Raw genomic sequence first — 15,264 nt, forward strand, 5'->3', positions numbered from 1 at the left:
GTGAAGACACAAGGACTGCATTACCTGAAGGAACCATTCTATGTGCAGTTGACATAGAAGGTTGTGCCAGGGAGGAATCTCTGTCAGTGCCTCAGAATGTAGCACTAGTAAATCAGGATACTAAATGGCATGTGGCCACCCACGAACCACCAGAATCATCTGGAGATTCAGGGTTTCCAGCCATCTCTGTTACTGTCTTCTGAGGTTGGTGTCGTGAATGGCTTCTCTCTCTGGTCATAGCCAGTATTCATCAGGTCATGGACGTCCTCATCTTCCTTTGCCGAGGGAAGCATTTCTCCATTTCAGCTGTAAAAGGCTATAGGTCCACCCTAGGCATAGTCTTATGCCTGAAAGTAGTAGATATCTCCTCACTAGAGACTTTGTTACTAATGAGAAGCTTTGAAAGGTCTTGCCCTCCCAGGGATTTCAGGGCCCCTGAGAGGGATGTGACTCTCATTTTGAAGAGCCTGACTCATACACCATACAAGCTCAACTAAGTGTCGTCAGATGTGAATCTGACCCTGAAGACCATCTTTCTGCTTATCCTGGCATTAGCAAAGAGAGTAGGCTAACTTTATGGACTCCTTCAATGTTAAATGCTCAAGGGGATGGGGATCAGTTACTCTCAACTTTGTCCTGGATTTCGTTGTGAAAACTCAGAACGCATCAGTCCCTGATGTCAGGTGCGAGTCCTTTATGATCGCCTCCCTAGAGGACTTTGTTGGTAATGATCCAGACCAAATGCTATGCTGTGCCCTGTTAGAGGCTGTGGTACTATCTTAAGAGGACTTGACACCTCCTGCCTGAGCGTTGACAACTCTTCGTTAATATTGGCTCTTCCAAGTAAAATAGTGTCCAAGAACATGATCTCTTTCTGGCTTCATGAGACAACAAGAGAGTGTATTCTTATTATTATTAACAGGGGTTAGTTTTTCCAGACCTCTGAGTTTCAAGTAGACTCTTCTCGGGCGTATTCTACAGCTGACAATGACGACATTGGTACATTCCATCCAAGAACTCATAAGTCAGGGGCATTGATCAATCCCTTGCATTCTGGAAGAATCTGTTGTTTCTCAGTTACTGAAGGCAGAGGTATGGTTATGACAGACCACATTTATGTCCTTCTCCCTTCAAGACATTGCCAGAAAGTCTCCGCACATTTTCTTTTTGGGACCTATGGTGAAGGACAGTGGCATCTCGCCTAAGGTGTACAGTTATGGAAGTGAGTTTGTGCGAGTGACTGACCTCTCTTTCTCTTCCTTCCTCTCCATCCTTCATTCTCTTTCTTCAGGCAAAGTGGGATTTGAGCCATCACATGCTGGAACTGGCAACCGATACAGGTAAGCTTTACATCAACCAGTTGTTCTATTTTTCTAATCTTTGATTTATAGAAGCAATTCCTATCTTTCTCTAGCGAGGGGAGACTGGGGATCCTGACAACAAGACAAAGCCAATGCTTGTAAATTAACGTTTATTGTCACCAACTCTCAGATTCATCCTAGTCCTTTTTCGAATGAGATGTTCATCTCACTTATTTGAAAAGGCCCAGTAGTTTGACAATTGATCATGCAGTTCTTACATTCTGTTCTACATGTCAAGAGGCACGGTATTCTTCTTTGCTCTATCGACCAGGAAGAGAAACACAGGTGTGGCAGATTCCTCCCTTTAATAAGTGAGCCTTCCTTAAGTAAAGAACTGAGGGTTCGTATATTGTATACTTGTATAATGACAGATCTTTAAAGCAACCTGTATTTTTTCTAACTATAAAATCCTGAGGTCCTTTACATTATATGTCCACCTCATCCCACCCCTCAATCTGATACCTGGGCCAAAAGGGAAGATGAAATGTTTACATCTGGGCAGGTGGGAATCATGTACTTACCAGTCGGTAGTTAACTGCTTAACCAACTTGTTCGGAAGTTTAATGGAAATTTCCAGCTTCACTAAAAGTAATTCCTTATTACCTCGGGTTTGTATAGTTCATAAAATTACATACTACTTAAAAAATTTGTAATTTTTTCTCTATAAGTACCATGAGTAAAGAAAATTAATTCTACAAGTCAATAAGAAATGAAGAAAAGTTGCATGATACAGTAAAAAGCTTCACTTATCTAGACTAATAAGAGGAGTACCTGTCCAAATTTAATTATTCGGTAGGTTGACGAAAAATTGCTAGTCTAAGCTGCCAAATTTCGTAGATTAATATATGTCAAATTTTTACCAAAACAAGTCATTGCCAATGGAAAATTTTTTAAATGCATTTGTAAAAGTGTAACATAACAAATTCATCCTTCAAGAAATCTCTAACAGAGCCTGTTGTTAATCTAAAACTTCCACGGATTATCCACATACCTGAACAAACATGATCCAGATAAATGAGATTTTGCATCAGTAAGCATACAAAATTTACATTTCCTGGATAGAGTTTGATTATTCCAAGGGTAAAAAGTTTTTATATGAAAGAATACCATAGTATAATCTGCCACTGTATACAATACCCTCTGGTCAGACTTGTAAAAAGAGCAGCTGCTTGCCTTAAAGTGCTACATAACGATGGTTATAAAAAATTAATCCGCTGACTCCTAGGATAATTACATCCTGTACAATCTGTTTTCTTTACCTTAACATTAACATGTTTAATTTAAGTTATTTTTTACTTGACATTAAGCAACCTGTTACTTCATGCACCTACTCTGACACATTTTCAGTCATTACACTAATGTTACAATTACTCCATGAAAACTTGGCTGAATCTATTGATAAGTGGTCAACATACAGGTTCATAATGCAAAGACATTCACATTTTCAAATACCCCACAACTACTATACAAGTGGGATTAACTCTAAGAAATGATAATTTGAAATTAACATTTGAAAAGTTTTGAAATGATAAACTACCTCATTTTGTAGGCAACTCAAAACTGTTAAAACTATTTCATGTGTGGACTGATTCCTGTTGGCGAATTGCCCGTAAAACATCAGGAGCATCTATTAAATCTTGGGGATTTATAAGGGAACGGTTTGCACATGCCATTGCAGGACATCTGAAATGAACAAAGATCAATCAGCAATTAATATACTGTCAAAGCATAATTTATGAGATTAGTTTTTTTCTTTTTTATAGTTACCCCTAACAACTTTTTCCATTTGAGAAATATGAAAATTCTTTAGTTTTTCTTGTTTGAGAAACTTTATATGGATATAAATTATTTTCAAATAATAATTTTGTTTATTAAGACAATAGTAAATTTTTTTCATTGTGCTTAGAAATTTAAAGTAAGTAATCTGTTTATTTAAGTTATGGGAAACAACTTGACCAAGATTATGTAAGTCTACTTGTGGTAATGCAAGCATACAGTTCCTCATTGAACGAGTGGTTTTCGCACTCGGCCACCAATCTGGTGGTCCGAAGTTCGATTCCCGGCCCGGCCAACACAGAATCAGTGGAATTTATTTCTGGTGATAGAAATTCATTTCTCGATATAATGTGGTTTGGATCCCACAATAAGCTGTAGGTCCCGTTGCTAGGTGACCAATTGGTTCCTAGCCACGTAAAAATATCTAGGTAAATCCTTCGGGCCAGCCCTAGGAGAGCTGTTAATCAGCTCAGTGGTCTGGTTAAACTAAGATATACTTAACTTATGCAAGCATACACTAGATAAACCTTGATTTTAGAGCAACTGCATATACTAACAGTCAAGGAGTGAGAGAGTGCAGCATACATACAAGAGGCAGAAGGAAGTCCTGACAACCCCCAAATTCACCTCCAGCAGAAAGAATACACTGTCAGTTTAAAGGACCTCTGACCCCACCGCCCCCCTCGTCAAGCCACATCTAGAAATCACGTACCATGCGAGTTGAATTTACGAGACTAAAATTTAACAATAAGCTAACCTCTTTTCCTCTTCTTTATCCATTCAATTTTTTAGTTAATCTAACCCCTTTTCATCCATCTCTTAATCTATCCCATCTTCTAGTTAAGTTTAAAAAAGAAAAAGAGAATGCAAAAAGTATCGCTAGTACTGTAATGATATACTCATTTGGAAAACGCATACAGCCAGAAACAGCTGATTTGCTATGAACAACCAATCCGATAAAAACAGCCTTTTTGCTTCCATTTCAACCATCATACCGTAGAAAAAAATGACCATAGTTATGTTACAAATAACGTTAACCCTTAAACGCCTATTGGACGTATTTTACGTCGAGATAAATTGTCTTTTGGGTGCCGACTGGACGTAATTTACGTCGACATAAAAAAGTTTTTTTAAAAATTCACGGAAAAATACTTAAAAGGCCTACCACCCGAAAACTTTTGAATCACGCGCCTTGGGGGATGTTGGGAGTTCACGTGCAAGGTGTTGTTTTCTTTACAATCGTTACGCAGGCTCTTATCGCACTAAAAAGTATAAGTGACACATCTCAGAAATTATTTCGTCACTTTGACATAATTTTTGCACCATTTTAAATTAGCCGTTACATGGAGTATTATATATGAAAATGTGTGCATTTTCATGTAGAATACAACAAAAAATACTCATGATTGTAGCTTTAATCAGTTTTAAAATATTTTCATATAAATAACGATAAGTGCCAAAATTTCAACCTTTGGTCAACTTTGACTCTACCGAAATGGTAAAAAAACGCAATTGTAAGCTAATACTCTTATATTCTAGTAATATTCAATCATTTACCTTCATTTTTCAACAAATTGGAAGTCTCTAGAACAATATTTCGATTTATGTTGAATTTCTGAAAAAAAAAAAAAAAACATTTTCCTTATGTCCGCCCGGTAACTCTTCTGAAAAAATCGTACGTGCGATTGTCATAATGTTTGCACCATTTTAAATTAGTCGTTACATAAAGTTTTATATATGAAAATGTGCGCAATTTCATGTAGAATACAACAATAGATAATTAAAGGTTGTAGCTTTTCTCATTTTTGAAATATTTGCATATAAATCTCGATAAATAGAAAAAAAACCGTGTTCGGTCAACTTTGACTCTACCGAAATGGTAAAAAAACGCAATTGTAAGCTAAAACTCTTACAGTCTAGTAATATTCAGTCATTTATCTTAATTTTGAAACAAATTCGAGGTCTCTAGCACAATGTTTAGATTTATGGTGAATTTAAAAAAAAAACTTTCCTTCCCTCCGCACGCGGATTCTCAGCCGCAAATCTCCGAAGTGCGTAAGTCGCATTCTCTGAATATTTGCTCCGTTTCATAATAGGCGTTTCATAGAGTTTTATATATGAAAATGTGCGCAATTTCATGTAGAATACAAAAAAAATAATTGAAGGTTGTAGCTTTTCTCATTTTTGAAATATTTGCATATAAATAAATATATATAAAAAATTTGACATTCGGTCAACTTAACTCGTCCGAAATGGTTGAAAACTGCAATTGTAAGCTAAAACTCTTACAGTATAGTAATATTCAATCATAATCTTTATTTTGAAACAAATTGGAAGTCTAGAAAAATATTTAGATTTATGGTGAATTTTTGAAAAAAACATTTTTTTACATCTGCGCGTTACGAATTCATGCATCATTTTGTGATAATATTTTCTCTGTGTTGCTTTGATTGTTTTACAATGTGTTATATACCAAAATGATTGCAATTTAGTGTACAATACAACGAAAACAAAATTAACTTGTTAGCTTTAACCGTTTTGCTCACAGCTTGATTTGAATACAATTATATATGAAATTTTGTTTTTGCGCTAACATATATGGCATTATTTATATATGATAATGATATTTTTTTCATTTCTGATGGTTGCATACTAAACTTTAGGCAATGGCAAAAAAAGGAGCCAAAAATGAACTCTTAATCTTGAAAACTAAGCGCGCTGTGATTTATTGAAAAAAATATTTTTTCTGCTTCAGCGCTCACTCCGAGACCCCCTAGGCATAAGGGAGACGATTTTTACTATACCCCTTAGGCGTTTAAGGGTTAATGAGAATAGGACTGATATATTTTTACATTATAGGTAGTTACGAACAACCAGTCATAAATCAATCTGGACGTAAGTGAGCCCATGTTAATTTACAGTAAGAATATTGTACCAGCGTAGCCTCCTACACTAGGGTGATCAGTACCATCTTTACACATAGGTTAGCCTAGCCTACACTACACAGCATACTTTATACATATATGGCATACTAATTACTAATTTCAGCTAATTCTCTAGGTTCAATGCACATTGGCTTATGATGATTCAGTACAAAGAGAAACTGAATAACATTTGATAAGTTGGCCTCGCCTATACGATGATGATGATATTGTGGTACATATATCGTATATATATGAATACAGTAGCCTAGCCTTCAGTATACTGTATACTACATATGCAATATAATCTAGTAATTTATTAATAAAAGCCAATTTTTGAGTTTCAATGCATTCTGACTTTGACATAATCAGTGAAGAAAAAAATAAAATTGACACGAAACGGGAATCAGATTCGGACCAACATCGGCATACCTAATTGAGTGATGTCAGGCTGCTGATGACTACATATATTTACAAAATAAATACACAATGAATATGCATCTTTTCTGACTCTTTTCAAAAGTTATACATTACAGTATCCAATAATATTGTATGTATTCTCATATTATTGTATCATAAAATACTAACAAAGTAGTCAGTGTTTTGGTTTGGAAATCAGCTGATGGCGAACACGAGTTTACTTCTCCGTATTAACTCAATTCGGAGCGAATTGCCTTTCTTCTAGTTAGCGTAAAATATCTTGATACTCCACTTATATGAGACAAGGTAATTTGTTAGTATACGCCATGTTGTTGAGTCGAAATATGAATTTAATACGTCTCGTGAACTAAAGTATTTTTTTCGTTAACAGATTGCATTGTGGGCATGTTTATTGTGTAAAAATATTATGTGATTCCGTTCGCTATTTTCACTTCATTTCATCTTAGTGCAAACTTTATCGTTACATTAGGTACACTCGGCAAGGAAAGTTAAGATACAGTTTTTTTTAAATCTTTGGACATATATTGTTCAATAATGCCACACTTGGAAACTCTTAGAAAGGGGACAGAGCTTCAAAATCATAGCGTTTGTTGCTTTCTAGATTTCCATTAACTTTACACCATAAAGATTCTGTAGAGGTCCTATAATCATTTATACTTGAATGTAGAAACAGGCTCTATATTATTCATTAATGTTGGTTTGGTAACGTCAGTTCAGGGTAGAATATCGATCATCCCTTTTTAAAACCTACTGTGAAACCTTATTTATAAGTAATGTTTGACACTAAACTGACGTAAAATTCATACGTAATTGAAGACGGATCTTAAACAATGAGAGAAAGGTTTTAAAATTTTGGGCAGTACTTGTGGAAATAATGAGGATCAATACGGTAAAGAATGAATTATGACGATAAGCGAGAGAGAGCACACAAGCATAGGCCTATCGATAGAGATATTTAATTCATTATATTTACTTTGTGAGAGAGAGAGAGAGAGAGAGAGAGAGAGAGAGAGAGAGAGAGAGAGAGAGAGAGAGAGAGAGAGCGCAAGCATAGGCGTATCTACAGTGATGCTTAATTCATTATATTTAGTTTGATACATTGAGTGATATTACTTTTTCACATGTGTTTTAAAAGTTGAGAGAGCGAGAGAGAGAGGAGAGAGAGAGAGAAGAGAGGGAGAGATAGAGAGAGAGAGAAGATAGAGAGAGAGAGAGAGGAGAAGAGGAAGAGAGAGAAGAGAGAGCGAGAGAGAGAGAGAGAGAGAGATAGGAGAGAGAGTGCAAGCATTGGCCTATCTATAGAGATACTTAATTATATTTACTTTGAGAGATTGAGATAATATTTTTTCAAATGTGTTTTAAAAGTGAGAGAGAGAGAGAGAGAGAGAGAGAGAGAGAGAGAGAGAGAGAGAGAGAGAGAGAGAGAGAGAGAGAGAGAGAGCAAAATGTGCTTACGGGAAAGCTTGGCCTATTTATAACTACGTACTTAATTTCATTATATTTTCTTTGGGAGATTGAGTGGTAATATATATTTTTAAAGTATGTTGTAGTAGAAGTGGAGAGAGAGAGAGAGAGAGAGAGAGAGAGAGAGAGAGAGAGAGAGAGAGAGAGAGAGAGAGAGAGAGAGAGAATTATAGTATTGGTGACGGACTTGTGACGGGGGAAAAGCAGAGGAAAGAGCGTTGACCTGGGAAACAGGGTGATATGACTGCCAAGATCGTGTTGCACTATGCAAGATAAAATCTGAAGGATCATAATATTCAAGTTAATTCTCAAGGAAATTCATACCCTAATTTTGATTTCATTTGACAGTTGCCGTAACATTCAAAGATTGAAAAAGACGTGGAAAATTTTAGACAAAGGCTGCGGTCATTCTTGCTCTCTTGATATAGTGTGTATTTTTTAAAATCGGGTTTCATCCACAAATCATTCACGAAAAAAGCTGTGTTAAGTAAAAATATTTATTACCACAAATAACTCAATATGCACTGCACAGGCAATTAAAGTTTTATATCGTGCAAAAAATGCTGATGTGTTGGGAGATCTTTCACCCTCGCGGCAAAGAAATGCAGTCGTGTAGGACTGTAGGCTACTACAAACTGTTTTGTAATAGGAGCATGTAGCCAGAAAATCTTTGAGCTGACATGCTACTATAACCTTGATAAAGATTTATGTTTAAAGATAGTAGCTTTGTAAACAGCAACTAGCATTCGATCCATGTCAACGTCAAAGTAATCAAAGTGTGAAATCCGTTACGTAAGCCAGTATCCAGTGACTTGCGCTTTCCCGCTCGAAGTTCTAGGGCTCCTCCTAACATCATAAAACATGCTCTTGCGGATGCAACGAGATTTGCTCAACCTACCTTGGCTGTCGCAACACTGACTGCCATTGATGTCAGCTAACTTTATTTGCTTTGGAATAGTACAAACATGAGTTTGTAAAAACTAAAATAATTGCATTCACCACTTACGATGATGCAATATTATCCCCTTTCAAGAAGGAAAACGAGTAAATATTGTCGTCGTGATACATAGTACTACAATCAGAAATTCACATTCTATGTACCAGATCTCTACGAATGAATCCATATGATAAATTCCAATTACTTCAGACATAATGTACTAGATCTCTATGAACGAATCCATATGATAAATTCCAATTACTTCAGACATATATCGTGTTTTTAAGTATCTGACGGGTTTTGTTTTGCAGTTTTAACTTATGTGATATAATTTGCAGTGTATTTTCATATTCTTGAGTAAGTTTAGCAATACGTACTATGTCTTTTTAGTAAAAACAAATGGGAAATTCGATGAATGAACACTAATGAAAACTGTATCTTCACTTTTCTTGTCGAGTGTACTTATCTTTTATTAGCGTGAAAACAACAGTAAAATGTGTTCTTTCAAGACCTGAAGTTTTGATTAAAATAATTTTCTCTCAATTTAATCTACAGTTGTGTTTGATGGCATAAGTTTACTGGAGTTATAGCCTTACTCACTATGGATAAAAGATCGGCAAGGGCATATACTGCTAAATTTCATCTGTAAGTTTTAGCTGAAGTTGAGGAAAGAATGTTGATACGCTAACGACTATTACCGTGCATCAGCAACAAGGATGAAACTTTCGCAAACTTCGGTATAGTACCATTAAACTCAACCGTAAACAAAATTTGAAAGAAATTGTTTCAATCAAAACTATTGGGCATGAAAAGAACACATTATACTGTTTTCACTCCAATAAAAGATGAATACGTAAAGCTTGTAGTATTCTGATGAGATAAAGTGAAAATATTGAACGGAATGGCGATTTTTGTTTACGCAATAAACATGCCCTCAGTGCCATCTACTAACGAAAAAAAAATAACTAAATTTCATTCACAAGCTATATGTTTTCAAGTGATATTTCCACTTGAAAACACAATGTATAACATAAAATAACCTTGTCTCATATAAATAGAGTATCTTGAGATTCATTTGCGCTAACTAGAGGCAAGAAAGTCGCTCTGATTTGAGTTCAACACAGCAAAACAAACTTACTTCGCAATCGCCCTCAGCTGATTTCCATAACAAAACACTGATTGCTATGGTTGTATTTTATACTACAAACAAATAGTAATGTGAAAATACATATACAGGCAGTCCCCGGGTTACGACGGTGTCGGCTTACAACGTTCTGAGGTTACGACGCATGTTCCAGGGTTACGACGCCTACAACGCTCATCTGGGAGATGAAATATGACACCAAAAATGCATAATAATCAAGATTTGAAGGTTTTTTTTATGAAAAATGCCATAAGAATGCAGTTTACATAGTTTTCAATGCACCCAAAGCATTAAAAGTAAGGTTTTCTTAGGATTTTTCACAATGTTCCGGCTTACGACGATTTTCGGCTTACGACGCGTCTCAAGAACGGAACCCCCGTCGTAACCCGGGGACCACCTTAATATTATTGGATACAGTGAAGTAAAACAAAACTTTTCAAAATATCCACGGAAAAGGTGCATATCTATTATGTTTGTATTTTATCATATGATACTAATATATGATTATTACAAACTCAAATTTTATATCTCGTGTAAGATGCGACCCCTTTAAATCAGCTCCAAAATTAGGGCTTCAAAAGTCGCATAATGCGCGAGTATACATACATGGTATTTTAAAATTCCCCTCACTGACAAACATAGCCTTAAAATACACGTTTACAGAACATTTTTTGCTCAAAATTAATTTATCATTTATTCCCCAAAATATTTGCATAAACTCATGTTACACCACGTATGATTGTTGCAGCTGTCAAGGAACAACCCCTGATTACAGCAGTTGGTTTTTATTGTAAAAATATCTGAAATAGACTTAAACGAGAAAGCCATCTTTCATATTTCTTATCCTTTCAACTAATTATAATATCTTCATATGTGTGAAATGATATTGTTATGATACAATAAAGTTTCATACATACTTACCTGGCAGATATGTACGATAAATGGCCCACCCAGCCTCCCCGCAGGAGACAGGTGGAAGAGAGAAAATCTGATAGAAAACGCAAATGGTTCCTAGTCCTGCCACCCAGGGCAGGGCGGTAGATCACCTGACCTACCTGTAGCGAGTGCCGCGAAATTTGAATTTCTGTCGGGGACGACGGAGTCTATAGCTAAGTATATATCTGCCAGGTAAGTATGTATGAAACTTTATTGTATCATAACAATATCATTTTCATACATTCAACTTCCCTGTCAGATATATACTTAGCTGATTGGCACCCTTTGGTGGAGGGTAAGAGACAGCTAACTACTGAAATAGACAGGTAAACAACATATGTTGTAGGTATTTATAGACCTTGGTTCCTACCTGATTAGGCGGAAGACTTCGTGGCTACTGCCTAGGAGTCTGCTTCGCCTCAAGAGCCTTAGCGAGATATTGATCTGTGGCCAAGAGTTCTGTGGGTCTGTCGATGGGGTCTTATCCACTTACTCGGCAGAGCCTAACTGGCATTTGTCAATCCTAACAGTCATGTTAGTGCTAATCCATTAACATGACAACACGCCTTATTTAAGGAGCACACAACTGATCCCGATCACCCGATCCTAACACCTGTGTTAGTTCTAAGATTGTCAAGAGTTATCCCCCAAACTCCTCACAAACAACCAATAACTCGAATCACACAGTCAAGACGCACACATTAAAGTACAAAAAAAAAAAAAAAAAAAAAAAAAATTTGTACCCCTCTATTAGTCAGATACAACCAGAGTTCCTTACTGAGCAAAAGTGACGGCCACCTGTGCGACATCTAACACTCTTTCTAGCAGGACGTCAAGAACATATCCAACAAGAGGGTTACGTACGTATAATAAAATTAAGGATCGGTGCTTGCTCCAATACCCAGGACCGTATCCGCTAACACAAACGGACCTAGAGAAAAGCATTTCTCGTAAGTTACCCGAACGTCTTTCAAGTAATGAGATGCAAAAACCGAATTGCATCTCCAATATGTCGCTTCCAAGATATCCTTTAGAGACATATTTCTTTGGAAAGCAAGTGACGTCGCGACTTCTCTAACTTCGTGAGCTTTTACTCTCAAAAGTTTAAAGGAGTCATCTGGGCAGTTATTTTGCGCCTCCGTTATAACGCTTCTAACAAAGAAGGCCAAGGCATTTTTCGACATAGGTCTTTTCGGGTCTTTTACAGAGCACCATAGACCTTGTTGAGAACCCCCCATCTGCTTCTTTCCATCTAGATAAAATTTTAGTGCTCTGACCGGGCAAAGGGACCTTTTACTTCGAAGCTCCTGGGCCAGGGCTTTGAAGGATTTTCGTTTTTCGCTAGAAACAGTCTGAAACGAACAGATGGCTGCGTCTCCTTTAAAACCCACACAAGACTCTAGGGCGTGCAGTTCACTAATTCTTTTCGCCGTAGCGAGGGACAACAGAAACAAACACTTTCTTGTAATGTTTCGAAAGGAGGCCAGATGAGGAGGTTCGAACTTTTCCAAAGTCAGGAATCTTAGGACTACGTCCAGATTCCAGCTCGGAGCTCTTGGTTCTCTTGACTTTGAAGTCTCGAACAACCGAATTAGATCGTGCAGATCCTTATTGTCAGCCAATTCTAGCCCTCTATTCCTGAATATGGCTGAAAGCATACTTCTGTATCCCTTTATGGTGGAAACAGAAAGGTGAGATTTCTCCTTCAGGAAAAGAAGGAAATCGGCAATTTCGGTCACAGAGGTATTGGAGGAGGACAGCTTCTTCGACCTACACCATCTTCTGAACACCTCCCACTTCGATTGATATACTCGCATTATAGAAGATCTGTGGGCTCTAGCGATTGCGCTTGCAGCCTTGCGAGAAAAGCCCCTCGCTCTGACGAGTCTTTCGATAGTCGAAAGGCAGTCAGAGCAAGAGCGGGGAGGTTTTGATGATACCTCTCGAAGTGGGGTTGTTTGAGCAGATCTGTCCTGTTTGGAAGAGATCTGGGGAAGTCCACCGTCCACTCCATTAACTCTGCGAACCAATCTCGAGCTGGCCAAAATGGGGCTATCAGAGTCATTCTTGTCCCCTTTGAGGCCACAAACTTTCTGAGCACTTCCCCCAGGATCTTGAATGGGGGAAAGGCGTACACATCTAGTCCCGACCAATCTAGGAGAAGGGCGTCTACTGCGAATGCTCTGGGGACTGGGGTCCTCTACCAACGAGCAAAAGATGCTTATCCTTTTGGAGAGGAACGTGGCGAACAGGTCTATTTGAGGTCTCCCCCAAAGAGACCAGAGGCTCTGACACACTTCTGAGTGGAGGTTCCATTCTGTGGGAAGGACCTGGAACCTCCTGCTCAGTCTGTCTGCTCTCACGTTCCTCTCTCCTTGGACAAATTTTGTCAGTAGAATAATGTTCCTTTGATGTGCCCATACTAGAAGGTCTTTCGTTAACTCGTAGAGGAAGAACGAGTGCGTCCCTCCTTGTTTCCGTATGTAAGCCAGAGCGGTGGTGTTGTCTGAGTTTACCTGAACTACCCCGTCTCTGACTATCGACTCGAAGCCCTTTAGAGCAAGATGTATGGCTGAGAGCTCCTTGCAGTTGATGTGCCATGACACCTGTTCTTCTGTCCAGGTGCCTGACACTTCTCTTGTTCCCAAGGTTGCTCCCCACCCCGTCTCCGACGCGTCGGAATACAACACTTGGTTTGGGTTCCGAATTTCCAGGGACACACCTCTGTTTTCCTCTAGAGGGGGCAACCACCACTTTAAGTGATCTTTCACCTCTAGAGGAATCGGAAATGTGTCGGTGAGCTGTCCTGTCTTCCAGTTCCAAACTCTTTTTAGGAAGAATTGTAGGGGACGGAGATGAAGTCTTCCTAGAGGAAAGAACTGTTCCAGCGAGGAAAGGGTCCCCAGAAGGCTCAACCATTCCCTCGCTGAACTGCGCTCCTTCCCTAAGAAGCTGGAGACTTTTACGCAACCTTTTGTGATTCTCTCCTGAGAAGGAAAAACTCGAAAAACCCGAGAATCCATCCGAATCCCCAGATAAACCTTGTTCTGGCTGGGGATCATCTGAGATTTCTCGAGGTTTACGAGTAATCCTAGTGACCTTATAAGGTCTAGAGTCGTTATAAGGTCCTCCAAACACTGTCTCTGCGATCTGGCTCTGATGAGCCAGTCGTCTAGGTAGAGGGAGATGTTTATTCCCTTTAGGTGAAGATATTTTGCCACATTCTTCATCAGGCTTGTGAAAACCTGAGGAGCTGTGGACAGGCCGAAACACAAGGCCCTGAACTGATAGATACTTTCCTCCATCATGAAACGAAGGTACTTCTTCGACGAAGGATGAATCGGGACGTGGAAATAGGCATCCTGAAGATCGAGAGATACCATCCAGTCTCCTTGGCGTAGTGCTGAAAGGACTGATGCAGATGTTTCCATACTGAACTTCTCCTTCTCCACATATCTGTTCAATGCACTTACATCTAGGACTGGTCTCCATCCCCCCGAAGCCTTCACAACTAGAAAAAGGCGATTGTAAAACCCCGGGGAGTTGTGATCCAGTACTAGTTCGATTGCCCTCTTGTCCCACATTTGTTCCACCATTTGTCGAAGAGTATCCCTCAGTACAGGGTCCTTGTATCTGGCGGACAGTTCCCTCGGTGTTGACGTCAGGGGAGGACTGTCCTTGAAGGGGATGTAATATCCCTTCTTGATGACTGACAGCGACCAGGTGTCGGCTCCTATCCGTGCCCAGGCTTCCGCAAATTCCTGTAGCCTGGCACCTACTGGTGTTTGGAGGATCTTGATCTCATTTACCCTTTTTAAAGGGTCGGAAGGAAGCTCTTCCTCGCTTTTCCGTAGCTTTCCTTTTGGAGGGTGCTCTAGAAGGAGGGCCTCCTCGAAAGGGCTGTTGAGATGTACGAGACCCTTTCTTTTCTTCAATGACCACAGGTCTATTCTTCTTAGAAGATTGCATGAGAAGATCCTGAGTCGCCTTCTCAGTTAGAGAATGTGAAATATCCTTCACTAACTGAGAAGGGAACAAATGGTCTGATAATGGAGCAAAAAGTAAAGCGGCTCTCTGCGAGGGAGAGACGGCTTTAGTCAAGAATGAACTAAAAACCACTCTCTTTTTTTAAAATTCCTGCTCCAAAGAGAGAGGTGACTTCTCCCAAACCATCCTGAACCGCTTTATCAATGCATGCCAGGATGCTCAGCAAAACTTCTGGGTTTAGGCCTTCTGCGTCATGGGTCTTTTTGGCCAAAACCCCAAGGGACCAATCCAGGAAAT

General features: G+C 38.7%; 1 long non-coding RNA gene across 1 annotated transcript in view; it reads right to left on the minus strand.

The window, feature by feature from the left end:
• Nucleotides 1–1,996: 1,996 nt before the first annotated feature.
• Nucleotides 1,997–15,264, minus strand: part of LOC135205595 (uncharacterized) — a 36,380-nt gene continuing 23,112 nt past the window's right edge. The window contains exon 2 of the long non-coding RNA XR_010312556.1: nt 1,997–3,044. This is a non-coding gene — a long non-coding RNA (uncharacterized LOC135205595). The remainder of the gene's footprint in view (nt 3,045–15,264) is intronic.

This window comes from Macrobrachium nipponense, chromosome 24 (assembly GCF_015104395.2).
Source record: "Macrobrachium nipponense isolate FS-2020 chromosome 24, ASM1510439v2, whole genome shotgun sequence".
NCBI classification, from domain to species: domain Eukaryota; kingdom Metazoa; phylum Arthropoda; class Malacostraca; order Decapoda; family Palaemonidae; genus Macrobrachium; species Macrobrachium nipponense.